We start from the raw sequence: 17,470 nt of genomic DNA, 5'->3' as shown, positions 1-17,470 counted from the left end.
ATGAGCTGAGGCTTCAATTCCCAGGCCCATGCCTCACTGCCCCACCAAACTGCATTTACGAAACACAAATTTGAAGATGAAAGTAATAAGAACTTCAAGATGGTGACCATAGAATATTAAACACTGAGCTTGGAGCCCCTGTGAGGCTGCACCCATGAAGGTGGTCCTCTTTGAGGGCTTGATGTGCCAGCCAGAGTTGAAGTTGACATCTATGATTACATATCAGCTGACACAACTCTGTTCTAGGAGGGCTTGACTATGTCTCATATTAGAAGATTTAGACATGAAAAGGATTTATTTTTCTCCAATCCTTACTTTCAGTAGAGCTCTATGGAATCTTCCCTTCCTCTCCTAACAACTTACACAAGTTCTAGGGAAGTTAGATTCCCAGCTTTCAGATTCCATAGCTGCTCATTTTAATTATTAAAACTCTGTCTATGTAAAGACTTAAATCTCATTGTCAAGTGAGGTCTCATTTCCCCTTCTCCCAGGGCAGAATTGAGCTGGGGCCCTGATTATTAGAGAGCCTGGTTCTGAGATATCTCCTCCTTTGCTCTTCCAAAGTTGAACTTTGCACTATTTGACAGGACAGGTAAGTGACTGAGACAAGGAGCTCTTCCTCTCTGGGTGGGTTGTCATTTCCATCTGGTGAATGCTATGGTGCTGAAGATGCTTTCTGTATGAGTCCAATTCTGCCCTCCTTGTAGGGTGGGTTCAATCCAGGTTCGATCCCTGGCCTCGCTCAGTGGGTTAAGGATTTGGTGTTGCTGTGAGCTGTAATGTAGCTTGCAGACTTGGCATGTGTGAGTTCTTCAGGGGCAAGGCCTGTCCACTGAAGGAATCTCAGAAGTGGGAGGGGCCACCCTGGCTCTACAGCTTCCACAGCCACCAACTGGCCCCTAAGTGCTACATCTCACAGTCTTTTATCACCAGGCTTCCTACTGGGCTATCCTGCTCCTCTCCTGCCCTCCTGGCTTGGGGTTGGAGGGGAAGACTCCCTCTCCTCCCCCAAAGGAAGAGGAGCCACAAGGCTGATATCTTCCCTCCTTCTAGTCTCTTCTTAACATGGCTCAAGGATGGGCTGGGTAGGCGAGGGGATTATCAAAGATAAATCAGTTGGTTTGGCCTATTTTAGGAATCTTGGAAAAGGTGTGTGGTCCCCATTGTTGACAGCTATCTTAAAATGTTTGGTATGAGCCCATTTTGTTTTGGGCTGAGTCCTAATTGCTAGTTCCCAGGCAATGATAACCTTTTTAAATATATATATATATATATATATATATATGTATTCATCAAATAAATAGGAATATTAGTAAAAGTCTTAGCCTGGTACCTCTTTCTGGCCAAGGTTCAGGACAGGTTTGAGATGAAAGTTGCCTAAGTGGGGCATCATAAACCAAATCAGGACAATCAGCTCAAAACTAAACCACTAAGTCCAATGCCCAGGCACAGAGTAGAGGCTGATGTGGACGTAAGACTCTTCGGAGAATAGAGAGGAGTTGGTGACTAGGGGGAGTGAGGAGGCTGCAAAGGAGGATGGATGCTTTTTTTTTTTCTGTCGAGGTTTTTTTTTCCCTCAGTCCACTTATGTGAACAGGATAAATGACTTAAAAGCAGATAATCTGAAGATTTGGTTAAACAGCAGATAATCTGGTATTTGCACACTGAGAAAGGTATGAAAGAATGAACTAATTACCCTTTTCAGATTATAGCCATAAATTAGTCATTTCTGGTTTGAACCATGCTGGACTATATAAGAACCACATAAAACAGCAAAAATAGTATATAACTGTGGAAAGCTTCATACATTTATCAAAAAATATTTGATGAGTTTCTTTGTTGTGCTAGACTCATTATGCATTCTAAGGATAGAGCAGGGACCATGAAAATGACTCTTCATGCCCTGATGTTCACCTCTGTCTTCTTTTTCTTCTTCTTTTTTTTTTCTCTATTAAGGCCATGATTGCAGCATAAAGTTCCTGGGCTAGGGGTCAAATTGGAGCTACAGCTGCCGGCCTATGTCACAGCCACAGCAATGGATCCTTAACCCACTGAGCAAGGCCAGGAATTGAACCCTCATCCATGGACACTACATCAGGTTCTTATCCTGCTGAACCACAATGGGAACTCCCCACTTCTGTCTTCTGATTCAGCTTTCTATATTTAAAACATGACCATCTATATAATTAATGTGATAATTTGACCATAAATTTTTTGAGTAGATGTATGCCTTAAACATTTTTGTTTTCCTAGCGCCTAATACCCTAACACAAAGAAGGTTCTCAAAAGTTGTTGACTGAGTAAATGAATTCATTCCAAAATGCACATTTTGTTAATTTCATGTGATTAAAACTTCATGAAACCAAAATCCATCTCATATATTCTGAAGTGTGACACTAAGAAAGTATTTTGATTAATGAAGATAGGTAGGAAAATGTCCTTATAAAGGATATATTCAAAGATCAGTCAGGAGTTATTTTTGTTTGCTTCCATTATGACTCTTCCTCTCTGCCAAGAATTTGCTGCTAGAAGTTGTTTTTAAAAATGGAATCTTTGTAGTAGATTAAATCCAGCTGGCTTCAAGTAATACGGGGGGGGGGGTACATGGTGGAGGGAGGGTGAGGTACACAGATGGCCACATTTCCAGGGAATTCTACAACATTTGATGACCAACTGAAATTCCTATACTTTTCCTGTGGGAGAAATTCTATGTTCCCTAAGAATTATGGTTATTTTTTTTATTGAGGTAAAATTCACATAACATAAACCTCTACCTAGACATGCCAAAAAGAAACCCCATATATATTAAGCAGTAACTCTGAGAATTAATTAATTGTTGTCTTCATGTAATAAGTACTAATCCTATCAGCTCTGCAATAGAGCAATAACATGAAAATTATTTTCCTCCTCAAAGTATCAAAACGTTATTTAAGAATAGGGTTTGCAGAGCCAGCCAGAGCCAGTCTGTGATCCCAAGAGTGATGCCTTCCTGACCTCTGACTCTGAACATCAGGGTGTGGTCTGCCCTCCAGAGGGGCAGCAGTTATATCTCTGACAGACCTTACAGCCTCTGACAAAGCTGCCTGGGTGATCCTAGAAGACCAAAATGTCAACTGAGTTTTGAAGAATATTTAAGGTTTTCAGACTTCAGTGATTTTGAATTATCAACAACCTGGTAATAAGGAGATCTGGTAGGTAGTTTAAACGAAAAGCGTGGATTTAAAGTTTATAAATGAAGAAAGTCATAAACACTACTCTAAAAGACTCCAGAAATGACCTCTTCATATTTTGACTCTATTGATGGAGAACTCATGCTGGGGAAGGAACTCATTTATTTAGGGGAAAGACCAAGAACCTTCTTAAACAGAAAAATCTATCCTAAAGGAACAGCCTGGAGGAAAAATTTGGGCCAGAAACAATGGATGAGTCACCAAAAGGGCATGGTTTCTTCTTTGATTCCAGGGCTATATTTGTCATTTAGATTCCTCTCCTAGCCCAGATTTCAATTAGGGCTCATGTTGGGGTGGGATAGGGTGGGGGACATGGTGGTTAAAAAAAAAATAAAGAAAAGGAAAGAAAGAAAATTGTAAGAGTTGGTTAGCAAAAACGGAGGAATCCTGAACTAGACTAAGGCAGTTCGTCCATTCAACAAATACGTATGGGAAGAACTAAGTGTTGGGCATTTGTTAGACAAGGAGGATACAATGGTAAGTAAGAGAGATATAGTCCCTGTCTTGGGTAAGAAAGTTACAGTCTGAAGGTAGATATTTTAAAAAGGACTATATAAATATTGACTAAAATAAGGCAACAAAGAAGTTCCTGTTGTAGTTCAGCGGGTTACAAACCCAACTAGTATCCATGAGGATGCAGATTTGGCCCTTGGCCTTGCCCAGTGGGTTAAGGATCCAGTGTTGCTCATCACAGACATGGCTCGGATCTGGCATTGCTGTGGCTGTGCTGTAGGCAGGCAGCTGTAGCTCCAATTTGACCCCTAGCCTGGGAACTTCCATATTTCCACATGGCCCTAAAAAGCAAAAAAAAAAAAAAAAAAAAAGAAAAAGAAAGAAAGAAAGAGAAGGATAGAAGGAAAAGTTCAGTAGACAATGGCACTGTTGAATGGGGAAATTAATATGGTCTGGAAAGACAGGGAAAGCTTTCCTAAAGAAACAATGTTTCTGCTGAAACCTGAAGGATAGGAGTTAGGAAGGGTGTGTAAATGTTTTATTGGAGGTGGGAGGAGCTTAAATTTAAAGCCAGTGGGGTCAAGTTCAGGGACAGGAGGGAGAAGCAGCAGGACACAGATTATGAAGGAGAGTATTAGCAAGGGCTCCCAGCCCCAGGCAGGGCAGAGTCCTTCCCAGTTTTAAGGCTGTGGGATATGATCTGAACTAGTACTTTGAAGGGCGTGATAAAAGGATTTGTCAGGTGTTTCATTTCTCCTCCATCGAAATGCACTAGGCCATTGATTTGGGAATGTTGCATTACTCAGGCTTCTATGTAACACTGTTTCAAAGATGTAGATTCAACCTCTTCACGAAATTCCAGGATTACTGTACAATCTAGATAAAGTCTCCTACCAGGAGCCAAAACTAAGGCATGTGGTGCTGGCAGGACCAGTGTCCTTCATAGTTAACACTTTGGGCTCAATTCAGGGGCACTTGAATTCATATGTCTACATGACAAACCCCTTATAACATTAACTCCTCTGTGGTAGGAAGGGTGTGGCCATTTTTGTGCTTTCCTTAGCACCACTGCGTCGCCAGTAATGAGCAGCCTAGAGTCATAAATCTCTGTGAGATCAGGGTCAAGTTTCCCATAAGATATTTGGGTAGAACTACTATGAATAGGGACAGCACATCCAGCCATCCTTTGCTCTAGGAGGGCAGGACAACTGTCCTTATTTAGAGCAGTATCCAGGTAACTGGGAGAGTACCTACTGTGTGGTAGGGTGTTAGTAAACAACTTCAGTAATGAGTGAGTAGAGGCCATGTACAGGGCAGGTAATTCTGCTAAAGCAGTTCTGAGCTAATCTAAAAGATTAGCATTCTCTGCTCTTGGAGATGTGAAAAACCAGCAGCTAAAGCAGTGATTCTCATCCTTGCCTGCACATCATGGGGTCTTGTTTGACCCACCTCTGAGAGTAATGACAATAAAAACAAAAATAAACCAATGGGGCCTAATTAAACTCAAAAGCTTTTGCACAGCAAAGGAAACCATATAAAAGAAAAGACAGCCCACAGAATAGAAGAAAATCTTTACAAATGATGCAACCAACAAGGGCCTAATCTCCAAAATATACAAACAACTCAGACAACTTAACAACAAAAAAAACCAACAACCCAATCAAAAAATGAGAAGACCTAATGAGACATTTCTCCAAAGAAGATGTATGGATAGCCAATAGGAACATGAAAAGATGCTCAACATTACTAATTACTAGAGAAATGCAAATCAAAACAACAATGAGGTACCACCTCACACCAGTCAGAATGGCCATCATTAACAAGTCTGCAGATAACAAATGCCTCAGAGAGTGTGGAGAAAAGAGAACCCTCCTTCACTGTTGGTGGGAATGTAAATTAGTACAACCACTCTGGAAAACAGTATGGAGGTTCCTCAGAAAACTAAATACTGAACTACCAAATGATCCAGCAATCCCACTCCTGGGCCTATATCTGGACAAAACTATAATTCAAAAATATACATGCTCCCATATGTTCACAGCAGCACTATTCACAATAGCCAAGAGTTGGAATCAACCTAAATGTACATTGATGATGAATGGATTAAGAAAATGTAATACACACACACACACACACACACACACACAATGGAATACTACTCAGCCATAAAAAGGACAAAATAATGCCATTTGCAGCAACACAGATGCAACTAGAGATTCTCATGCTAAGTGAAATGTCATAAAGAGAAAGACAGATACCATATGATATCACTTATATGTGGAATCTGAAATATGGCACAGATGAACCTAGCCACAAAGCAGAAACAGACTCACAAAGAATAGACTTGTGGTTGTCAAGGGAGAGGGGGAAGGAAATGGGATGGATGATGGGTTTGGGGTTGGTGGATGCAAACTATTACATTTAGAATGGATACGCAACTATGTCCTACTATACAGCACTGAAACTATATGCAATCTCTTGGGATAGAACATGATGGAAGACAGTATGAGAAAAAGAATATATATATGTGTGACTGGGTCACTATGCATTACAGCAGAAATTAGCACAACACTGTAAAGGAACTATAATTTAAAAAATATAAAAAGTTAAAAAATGCATACATAGTTTTATTTTGGATATGTGTTTAAAATTATATTTACAAAGCAATTAGGCTGGAAGTAAATTGCCCAAATATTAACTTTTTGACAGATTTTTACATACAGTTGTTCCTTACTCTATACCACTTCTATATTCCAAGGCAGGAATGTTAAAGAAAAATAAGAGCTTGAGTAGGGTATAACTGGCATACAATAAACACATATGTTTAAAATGTCAATATGATAAGTTTTAATACATGAATACACCTGTAAAACCATCACCACAATCAAGATAATGAGCATATGGATCATTCCCAAAAGTTTCCTCATGTTGCTTTATAATATTACTCCACTGTCCCACTTCTGCCCCATTCCCAGGCAACAAGTAATCTGTTTCCTATTACTACAGATCAGTTTGGGTTCTCCAGAATTTTATATAAATGGGATTATAAATGGTGTATTCTTTTCATCTGTCTTTTTTCACTCAATTATTTTTTCATTCATGTTGTTGTGTCTATCAGTAGTTCCTTCTTTTTATTGCTGAGCAATATTGCATTGTACATATATAATATATTTTATCCATTCAACTACTGATGGACATTTGGGCTGTTTCTAGTTTTCAGTTACTACTTATAAAGCTGCTATAAACATTTATGTTCAAGTTTTCATGTGGATATATGTTTTCACTTATCTTGGATTAATACCTAAGGGATATTGCTTAACTTTTTAAGAAGCTGCCAAACTGTTTTCTAAAATGGCTGCAACATTTTGTATTTCCATCAACAGTATATGAGAGTTCCAATTGTTCTATATCCTCTCCAGCATTTGGTATGGTTAATCTTGTATTTTAAACATGCTAGTGGACATATAGGTATATCACTGTGGTTTTAACTTGCATTTCCCTAATGATTAATGATTTTTAAAATCTTCATATCCTTATTTTCCAATTGAATATCTTTGGTGAAATGTCTGTTCATATCTTTTGTCCGTAATTTTTGATTGTGTGTATGTTCTTAGTGAGTTAAGAGTTCTTTATGTATTCTGTATATAAGTCCTTTATCTGGTATGTGATTTGCAAATATTTCCTCCCAGTCTGTGGCTTGTCTTTTCTTTCTCTTCACTGTGTCTTTAGAAGAGCAGAAGTTCTTAATTTTGATGAAGTCCAATATATCAAAATTTTTAAATGGATAATCCTTTTGGTTGTGGCATCTAAGGAATCTTTGCCTAACCCAAAGTCACCAAGGTTTTTTCCTATTTTTACTTACAAAAGTTTTATAGTTTGGGTTTTACATTTTATAGTTATATTTTATTTATTTTTTATTTATTTTGTTTTTTTATCTTTGCTAGGGCTGCTCCTGTGGCATTTGGAGGTTCCCAGGTAAGGGTCTAATCAAAGCTCTAGCCGCCGGCCTGCACCAGAGCCACAGCAATGTGGGATCTGAGCCACGTCTGCAACCTACACTACAGCTCACGGCAACACCGGATCCTTAACCCACTGAGCAAGGCCAGGGATGGAACCCACAACCTCACCATTTCTAGTCAGATTCGTTAACCACTGAGCCATGACGGGAACTCCTTATAGTTATATTTTAAATAAAATATTTTATATTTATATCCATTTTGAGTTAATGTTTCTATACGGTAAGGGATACGAAGTTCACTTGTGTATATAAATATTACATTGTTCCAGCACAATTTGTTGGGAAAAAATCCCCAAACTATACTTTCTTCACCAAATTGTCTTGTATGTTTGTTACAATCCAAAGGACAATATACGTGTAGAGCTATTTCTGGATTCTCTATTCTGTTCCGCTGAGCTATTTGACTATTTTGCATCAATATCTTTAAGTCTTAAAGTCATGTAGTATAAGTCTTCCAACTTTTGTTCTTTTCTTTCCAAATTGTTTTGGCTGTTCCAGATTCTATATGGAATACAGAATCCATATGGTTTTTTCCATATGGATTTTGGAATCCACTTGTCAATTACTTTTTTAAAAAAGTCTGCTAAGGTTTTGATAGAGGTTGCATTTGAATCTATAATTCAACTTGGAAAGAAATGATATCTTTAAAATATCAAGCCTTCAGTCACTTTGGTATTCAGAAAACGCTGATGCCTGGCTACTTAGGGCCAAATGAAACAAAATCTCCAGCTCTGGGCTATGGGTATCAATATTTTCTGAGAAATTCCCTGATGATTTTAATGTGCAGTCAGAGTGGTAATCCCAAGCCCTGTCTTCTCTCTTAGAGAAGTTCTCTCTCTTAGTGAGAGTTTTTCCCACTTTCTGCTCCCAAAGGGAATGAGCCATGTTGAATAACACAAGGAATGACTGAAGGAACTAGTGATGCTGAGGTAGAGCAAAACTTTCAAGGATACAGACATGAAGGGTCATCAGGTAGGTGAAGAATTAGATTGTTTCTAACCCAACAGACGGAAACTTCAGGGAATCAGATATTTCACCCAAAGGAGGTGCTTTCTAACAGTCAGTGATGTCCTCAGAAACAATGGGCTTCCTGGGAGAGGAGACTGTTGCAGTCCTATAGACTGGATAAATAGCGGGATCCGCCATTCAACATTTGCCAAGCCCCTACTACTTAAAAACAGAAAAGCTACAGAGGATTTTCAGCATCAAAAGAGTTCATGGAAGAGTGGTTTAGCTAACCACTGTGAGTTCCTAATTCTATGAAATACTTCTTTAATAATTTTCATGAGTTTTTTGTGAAATTACTATTAGTGTTGTCTTTATTATAATTGGGGGAAAATGAAATATGTTGCTGATGGGTAATTAGTTCTATGTAAGGGATTAGAATACACAGGGGCATATAGCATTATGTGGGAGAGAAAACAGAAGTGGTAATAATGGGATAATCTCATTGAGAAAAGAAAGCTCAGAATCAGAAAACTTCTGAGGAATGAATCTACTGTGTTGACTGCAAGAGCAGGACAATGATACTGTGCCATAAAGTTTATATGGAAATAAAGTAGTAGCTAAAATGTTTGGCAGATTAAAAAATGTAATTACTTTTTTTAAGTGCACATGGAATGTTGACCATAAGTGATCACATTCTGGGCCATTTCGTCTAAAAACATGCAGATGATTAAAACCACATAGAGCATGTGCTCCAATTACAGTGGAATTAAGCAAGGAAATAAATAATAAAGATAGTTAGAAAATTGCTAAGTATTTGGAAATTAATACATTTCTAAATAACCTATGATTATAAGAAGAAACCACATTAAAATTGGAAACTACTTTGAACTAAAATGAATACTTTGTTCCATATTATGAAAATACAATGTAGTAAAATTAAGGTGCAGCTTAAGTTGTGCTCAGAAGAATATTTGTAGCTTTAAATGTATATATAAGAAAAGAAAAAGGCTGGAAATCATTTTAATAAATTAGGAAAATAATACTAACTTAAACCTAAAGGAAGTATTAGAGTGAGTCATATGAAACTACCTGTGTTCAATAATTTGTTTACTTCTACTTATACAAATTTGTTTACTAACTGCCTATACAAATAGCAATTTTATTTTATTCAATCTAATAGAATGAAGAAAATAATAAAAGATAGAACTTAAGTTGTAATGAAATAGAAGACAAATTTATAATGGTCAGAATCAAAACCAAAGTTTGTTTTTCATTAAGATTAACACAGAGGTTCTTGAAATGTAGTCTCAGGATTGGATATTCCTGAGTTCATGGGGTCCACATAGTCAAAATAATTTTCATCATCATCATATTTTATTTTCCTTCTTCATCCTCATTCTCTCACAACCACAGTAAAGTTTTCCAGTGCTTACACAACACATAGTATGGCAACAGATTGAAAGTAAAAGTGGATAAGAGAATCCAGTTGCTTTCCCTTAAATCTGCTATTAGAAGAGATTTGAAAAAAATATATGCATAGCTGAATCATTTCGCTGTACACCTGAAACTAAAACAACATTGTAAACCAACTATACTTCAATTTTTTAAAAAAAGATTTGAAATGTAAAGCCATGTCATTCTTATCAACCAATTTTTGTTTTGAAAAATATTGATATTTCAATTTAGAGATATTTTTATAAGATGATGTTATTTTGTTCAAATGTAATGGGTTTTTAATAAATTAATAATTTAAAGATTTTTATTATAGTTGATTTACATTGTTCTGTCAATTTCTGCTGTACAGCAAAGTGATCCAGTCATGCATCTATACACCCTCTCTTTCTCATGTTATTTTTCATCACGTTCCATCGCAAGTGATTGGACATAGTTCCCTGTGCTATAACAGCATGACCTCATTGTCCAGTCTAAATGTAACAGTTTGCATTATTAACCCTGAACTCCCAGTCCATGCCACTACCTTCCCCTCCCCCCCTTCTTGGCAACCACAAGTCTGCTGTCAATGTCTATGAGTCTGTTTCTGTTTTGTAGATAGGTTCATCTGTGCCATATTTTAGATTCCACATGTAAGTGATAGCATATGGCATTTGTCTTTCTCTTTATGACTTATTCCACTTAGTATGAGAATTTCTAGTTCCATCCATGTTGCTGTAAATGGCACTATCTTGTTCTTTTTTACAGCTGAGTAGTATTCCATTGTGCATATATACCACGTCTTCTTAATTCATAAATAAATATTTTTAAATATTCACAAATTTAAATTTCTGGTATTCCCATCATGGCTCAGTGGAAATGAACCTGACTAGCATTCATGAGGATGCAGGTTCGATCCCTGGCCTCACTTAATGGGTTAAGGATCCAGCATTGCCGTGTGCTGTGGTGTAGGTTGCAGAGGCAGCTCGGATCTGGCATTGCTGTGGCTGTGGTATAGGCCTGCAGCTATAGCTCCAATTCAACCCCTAGCCTGGGAACCTCCATACGCCATGGGTGTGGCCCTAAAAAGACAAAAGACAAAAAACTAAAAATAAAAAATAAATTTCTAATATGATAACTATTGATACATATAGCCAACACAAACAAAAGTTCTTTAAAGTCCTTCATAATTTTTAAGAATGTAAAGGATCCTGAGAATCATTAGACTAATAAAACTGATTTACCACTAATGAGATTGGTCAAGGAAAAAGTAATAAAGAAGGCATGAGTCTCTACTACTAGAAAAAGGAGACATCACTGTATGTCCTATGGACATTGAAAAGATAATAAGATATTACAAGATACATTTATCTAATTCATTTCAAATTTTAATAAATTATCAAATTCTCAGAAAACATAACTTACTAAACCTGATGCAAAAAGAAGTAAAAAGTATGAATAATTTTATATTTATTTAAACATTTAATCTCTGATATAAATGGAAAAATATTTAGCCATAAAATGAATGAAATAATGCCATTTGCAGCAACATGGATGCAACTAGAGATGACCATACTAAGTAAAGTAAGTCAGAAAGAGAAAAACAGGAGTTAACATCACGGCTCAGCGGTTAATGAACCTGACTAGCATCCATGAGGACAAGGGTTCGATCTCTGGCCTCACTCAGTTGGTTAAGGATCCAGGATTGCTGTGAGCTGTGGTGCAGGTTGCAGATATGTCTCGGATCCCACATTGCTGCAGCTCTGGCATAGGCCAGCAGCTACAGCTCCGATTGGACACCTAGCCTGGAAACCTCCACAGGCCGCAGGTGAGGCCCTAAAAAGACAAAAAGGCAGGGAAAAAAAAAAAAAAAAGGAAGAAAGAAAAGAAAAAAGAAAGAGAAAAACAAATACCAGATAATATCACTTATATGTGGAATCTAAAAAATGGTACAAAAGAAACTCTCTATGAAACAAAAACAGACTCACAGACATAGAGAACAAACTTGTAGTTGCCAAGAAGGAGGGGATTGAGGGAAGAAGCTATGCCATAGTAGATGTAAGCTATTATACATGAAAGGGATAATCAACAAGATCCTACTGTATAGCACAGAGAACGATATTCAGGAGTTCCTGCTGTGGCGCAGTGGGTTAAGATTCTGACTGCAGTGGCTTGGGTTGCTGCAGAGGTGTGGGTTCCATCCCCAACCCAGGGCAATGCGTTAGAGGATCTGGTATCGATGTAGCTATGGCATAGGTCATGGCCACGGCTTGGATTCAGTCCCTGGCCTGGAAACTTCCATATGCTGTGCATAAGGCCATAAAATTTTTAAAAAAGAACTATATTCAATGTCTTATGATAAACCATAAAGGAAAAGAATATTTAAAGGGTGTGTATATATATACACACACACACATACACATATACACACTGCTGTTTTCACTTGGATAATTCAAACACACATCCTCCAAATGTCAAAAGCCAATCTGTGGCTGCTGTGGTGCAGGTTCAGTCCCTGGCCTGGGAACTTCCATGTTCTGTGTGCATGGCGAAAAATAATTTTTTTATTCAGCTTAAACTTCCAATCCACTCTGTAAGCATGGGACTTTACAGCTCAGTAAGGTTTCATGTTAAATAAGATCTAGGATGTCTGAATAATCCTTTCATTTCTTTCTCCAAAAATATTCCAAAATCTAGTTCTTAAACTCAAGAAACTGTCCTAATCTTTGACATATTTTCTTGATGATTCTTTTCCTTAGTTAGGGTTCTAGGTATACAAAGATGGAAAACTCTATTACATGGTTGGTGTGAATACAAATTGGTGCAGCCACTATGGAAAAGACTATGGAGGTTCCTTAAAAAACTAAAAATAGAAGTAACTAACATATGATCTGGCAGTTCCATTACTAGGTACATATCCCAAAAAAATGAAAACTAATTTGAAAAAATACATGCACCCTAGTGTTCATAGTGGCACTACTAACAACAGCTAAGACACAGAGGCAACCCAAGTGCCCATCAACATACGACTGAATTAAGAAGATACAGCGTACACACACACACACACACACACACACACACACACACACACACACACACCCCAGAATATTAGTCACAAAAAGGATGAAATACTGCCATTTGCAGCAATGTGAATGGACTTGGAGGTCATTAATCTAAGTGAAATAAGTTAGAGAAAGACAAATACTATATGATATCACTTGTTTGTGGAATATAAACAATAATACAAATGAATGTATTATTTCATTTTATTATTATTTTGTATTATTATTTTGTATTACAAAAAATAATCAGAGTCACAGGCATTTAAAACAAACTTGAAGATACCAAAGGAGAGAGAGAAGGGAGGAGGGACAAATTAGGGGTATGGGATTAATAGATACAAACTACAATACATAAAATAGATAAGCCACAGGACTTACTATATAGCACAGGGGATTATAATCATTATCTTGCAATAACCTATAGTGGAATATAATCTGCAAAAACACTGAATCACTATGATGTATATCTGAAACTAACACAATGTTGTAAATCAACTATACTTCGATTAAAAACACACACACAGAATTCCTGCCTTTATGTTGCTTACAATTTTCCTCCCAACTACCTACAATACTCCCAGAGCTATTTTCTAGGTGCAAAACAATCTAGGGCACTCTATCTTGTATTCTCATTTTCAGCCCCGTGCTCTGCACTCAGGTTTTCAGCGTTGCACAGCTATTTGCTTCTGTCTTGCATAAGTCAAAAATGTGTTAGGTCAAAGAGTAACTGGCAGTCAATAATCTTTCCAATCCTGGGTACAGTACCTGGTTGTAGGAGGCCTGGCTCAATATATTTGTTTACTAAATGAATATTGTGTCTCTCACTTTATGCTGTGAGAAGCTTCCAATCACCATGAAAAAAGAGCCAGTGGAAAGTGTTCTCTTGTGGTTCATGGAAGACTCCATCTGCCAGAATACAGTCTGGGAAGAATAGATAGAAGGATATTCTGCTCTTCACCAGGATACCCTGCAGAATGTTATTATCCTCAATTATAGAAAAGTAGATATTTTTCCTGTTACACATTTTTCCTTCTCAGCACAGAACTCCCAAGGACATACTTAGCTTAATCAGAAGTGGGGACTGAAGTGTAACAAATAGAAGGCAACTTCAGAAGGAGAATCACAGTGTTTTAATCAGCCCACAAGGTCTAATGCAAGACACCTGCTGCTTTGTTTAACAATAGCAGTCTTCTCAGGGCAACACATCTTTCTTTGTTTCCTAGCACTGACAGATAATATATGCACAGCTTGTAGAACAACGTTTATTATGGTAACTAACTGCAGGCAAGATAAAAGCGATAAAGAAAATAAATGGGAAGTTAGACTAGCGTAATGGAGATTTTTAGGCTCTAAAAAAGAACAAAATAAAAACAGCACGAGGGACCTGAAAACTAGGCCAACTAGTCATCTTATACTTTTTCCTCAACAATGAAAACCACTTCAGAAATAAATGGGATCTCTATTCACAGCTGGAATTGAGCCAACAATAAAAAACTGGAGAATCAGGTCTATTACAGAATTAATTGGAGAAAAATGTATTGCTCTTTAAGTGGTTTAGTTTAGTTAGTGCTATTTGCTCCCGTGTTATTACTTCCAAGCTACACCCCGAGGAGCACCATAAAATCCCACTGTTTCTTTCCTACATCATTTCTATGCTCCAAGGGCCATGTAGGTATTTGTTGGGCATATACACCATCACACATGCCTGTCCATGTGCCACATATGCCAAAGATGTACACCTGGAAATGTTGGAATGGGACATGTGTGGGGTTGACTTGGGATGACAACGAGAAAGACGGGATAGAAAGGTACATTTAATTGCCTACTATATGCTAGGTACTTTGAAAGATACTTTACACACACTAGACAAAAGCTGGCCAATCTTCTCTTCATTCCCACCCATGAAGGGTAGCTTTACTAAGGGTAGCTTTACCACTATTGGCATTATGCTGCAAGTGTCACCATGCCAATGTCCCAGGCATCCCCAAGAGATGGAAAGAGGATAACACAATGTCCAAAGAGATGGTACAGTTAACTTTCTCCCACAGCAGTAAAACCTCCCCTGTTCTTTATTTTATTCATTTTTGAGAGGTACTCGAGGGGTAGTTTATCATTTCATTCACTGATTCATTTAGTATTATTTACTGAGTGGTCACTCTAGGCACTCAACAGTTACTATGCCAGGTTCTAGGAAAACAGAGATAAGTAAGGCAGTCCATTCTCAAGAAATGCAGCCTGCTTGGGAGGCAGACATGTGAACAATAAGAACAAAATAATCTTTGCAGAAAGTATAAAAGAAGAAGTAGGTATAAGATATAACAACAGAATAGAGGAGGGAGAAACCACTCCACTTAGGGGAACTAAGGAAGCTTCTTGGGGTTGGTGGCATGCCCCTGAGATGAATTATTACACACAAGCTTCTGGTAAGTGAAACTGCCACTTACCCATATCCTGTTGAAGAGACACCTACTCCAAGTTGGTTCCAGGACCCTGCCCTTCCTCCCCGAGGCACAGCTCTTGGGGCCAAAGGGAAGCACTGCAGAGATGGAAAAAAACTGTTCCTCTACCCTCCAGGCAGGGTACCTGGGCCCTACAAATTAAACTGACAACATACAAATAAACGTGAGAGAAAAAAAACCCCAGAGTTTATTTATGTGTGAATACACATACACAGGAATTCTCCATGGTAAGAACTCAAAGGGGTGGCTAGAATTTGGGGCTTTTCTACCACCTTTATAGGTGAAGGGGAGAGGGAGAAAAACAAATTACTTTTTTGAAAGGTAAATGGTTTTTTACTAAACAAAACAGGAGGTAAGAGAGTTTCTGATAATGTGTGTCTACAGGGGTCTGAATGGTCTTTCCCGCTAGAGAGCCATAAGCTCCCTTGGAGAAGGTTTAATTCATAGCCTCCCTCCCGGGAGTAGATCCACTCTGAAGAGGAATTTATGGCATCCTTATTTCCCAGAAATTACTGCTTGTACTAAGATAAGGAAAGCTCCAAGAAGGCTTTCCACTCCCCTGCATTTGTTGAATCTTAGATGTCTTTAGCTTAAAACAATCTTTATATTAAAGAAGCGTATTTTTAAGACAGTACACTCTGATCCACTTGAGCAAAGAATCCAAAGCAGTCAATCCACAGGCAACCTATGGCATGGGAGCTGTGTGTGTGTGCATATGTGTGCATGCACACAAAAGATGCCTGGGTAATACAGAGAGGATTGGGTAGTTAGTCCACAAAGCTTTTCTTGCCCTCTTCCAGAGGTTAATTCATCCTCCAAGCTGCAGCTGAAGGGTCTTTATAAAAAGGTTTGGTCTGACTACTGTGATTATCCTCGCACCAAACTGTGAACACCATTTCACATTTGCAGTGTTGCTTTTGCTTATGAAGCTTCTGTCTGTTTGTTGGATTAGTACCTAACTCCCTTCTACACCACCTCCATGAAGGCAGTGACTATGTCTTTTCCATCATTGTATATTCAGCATCTGGCACTGAACTTGAGATATAGTATATGGTCAATACATATTTGTTGAATGAATAAACATAGGAATTTTAACAAGAACGAGAAGGGAAGATGCTAAAGTGAGGAAGAGTCAAGGCAGTAAGTTGTCACTGAGGCACTCTGAGAGGCTAGCAAGGTCCCAGGAAAGGATCTCTGAAGCAAGTAGAAGAGCACTCAAAAGAACACCGAGGAATCCCAAAGGCAAACTTTGGCTCGAGATTAAGCAATGTATTACAGATGCCAAAAAACACATGAAAAGATACTCAACATCACTAACTATTAGAGAAATGCAAATCAAAACTATGGTGAGGTCTCACCTCACACCAGTCAGAACAGCCATCATCAAAAATCTACAAACAATACATGCTGGAGAGGATGTGGAGGAAAAGGAATCTCCTACACTATTGGTGGGAATGTAAATTAGTATAACCACTATGGAAAACAGTATGGAGGTTTCTTTAAAAACTAAAAAGAGTAGTTATCCTGTGGTGCAGTGGGTTAAGGATCCAGAGTTGTCACTGAAGTGGCTCAGGTTGCTGCTGTGGCATGGGTTTGATCCACGCCACATGAACTTACACATGCCACGGGTGAGGCCAAAAAAGAAAAACAACAGCAACAACTAAAAATAGAACCACCATTTGATCCAGCAATCCCACTCCTGGGCATATATCCAGAGAAAACTGTAATTCAAAAAGATACATACACCCCAATGTTCACAGAAGCACTATTTACAATAGCCAAAAAATGGAAGCAACCTAAATGTTCATACACAGAGAAATGCATCAAGATGTAGTACATATACACAGCCATAAAAAAGAATGAAATAAT

The sequence above is a fragment of the Sus scrofa genome, chromosome 3 (assembly GCF_000003025.6).
Source record: "Sus scrofa isolate TJ Tabasco breed Duroc chromosome 3, Sscrofa11.1, whole genome shotgun sequence".
Taxonomy (NCBI): domain Eukaryota; kingdom Metazoa; phylum Chordata; class Mammalia; order Artiodactyla; family Suidae; genus Sus; species Sus scrofa.
Note: the sequence above shows the minus strand (reverse complement) of the source record.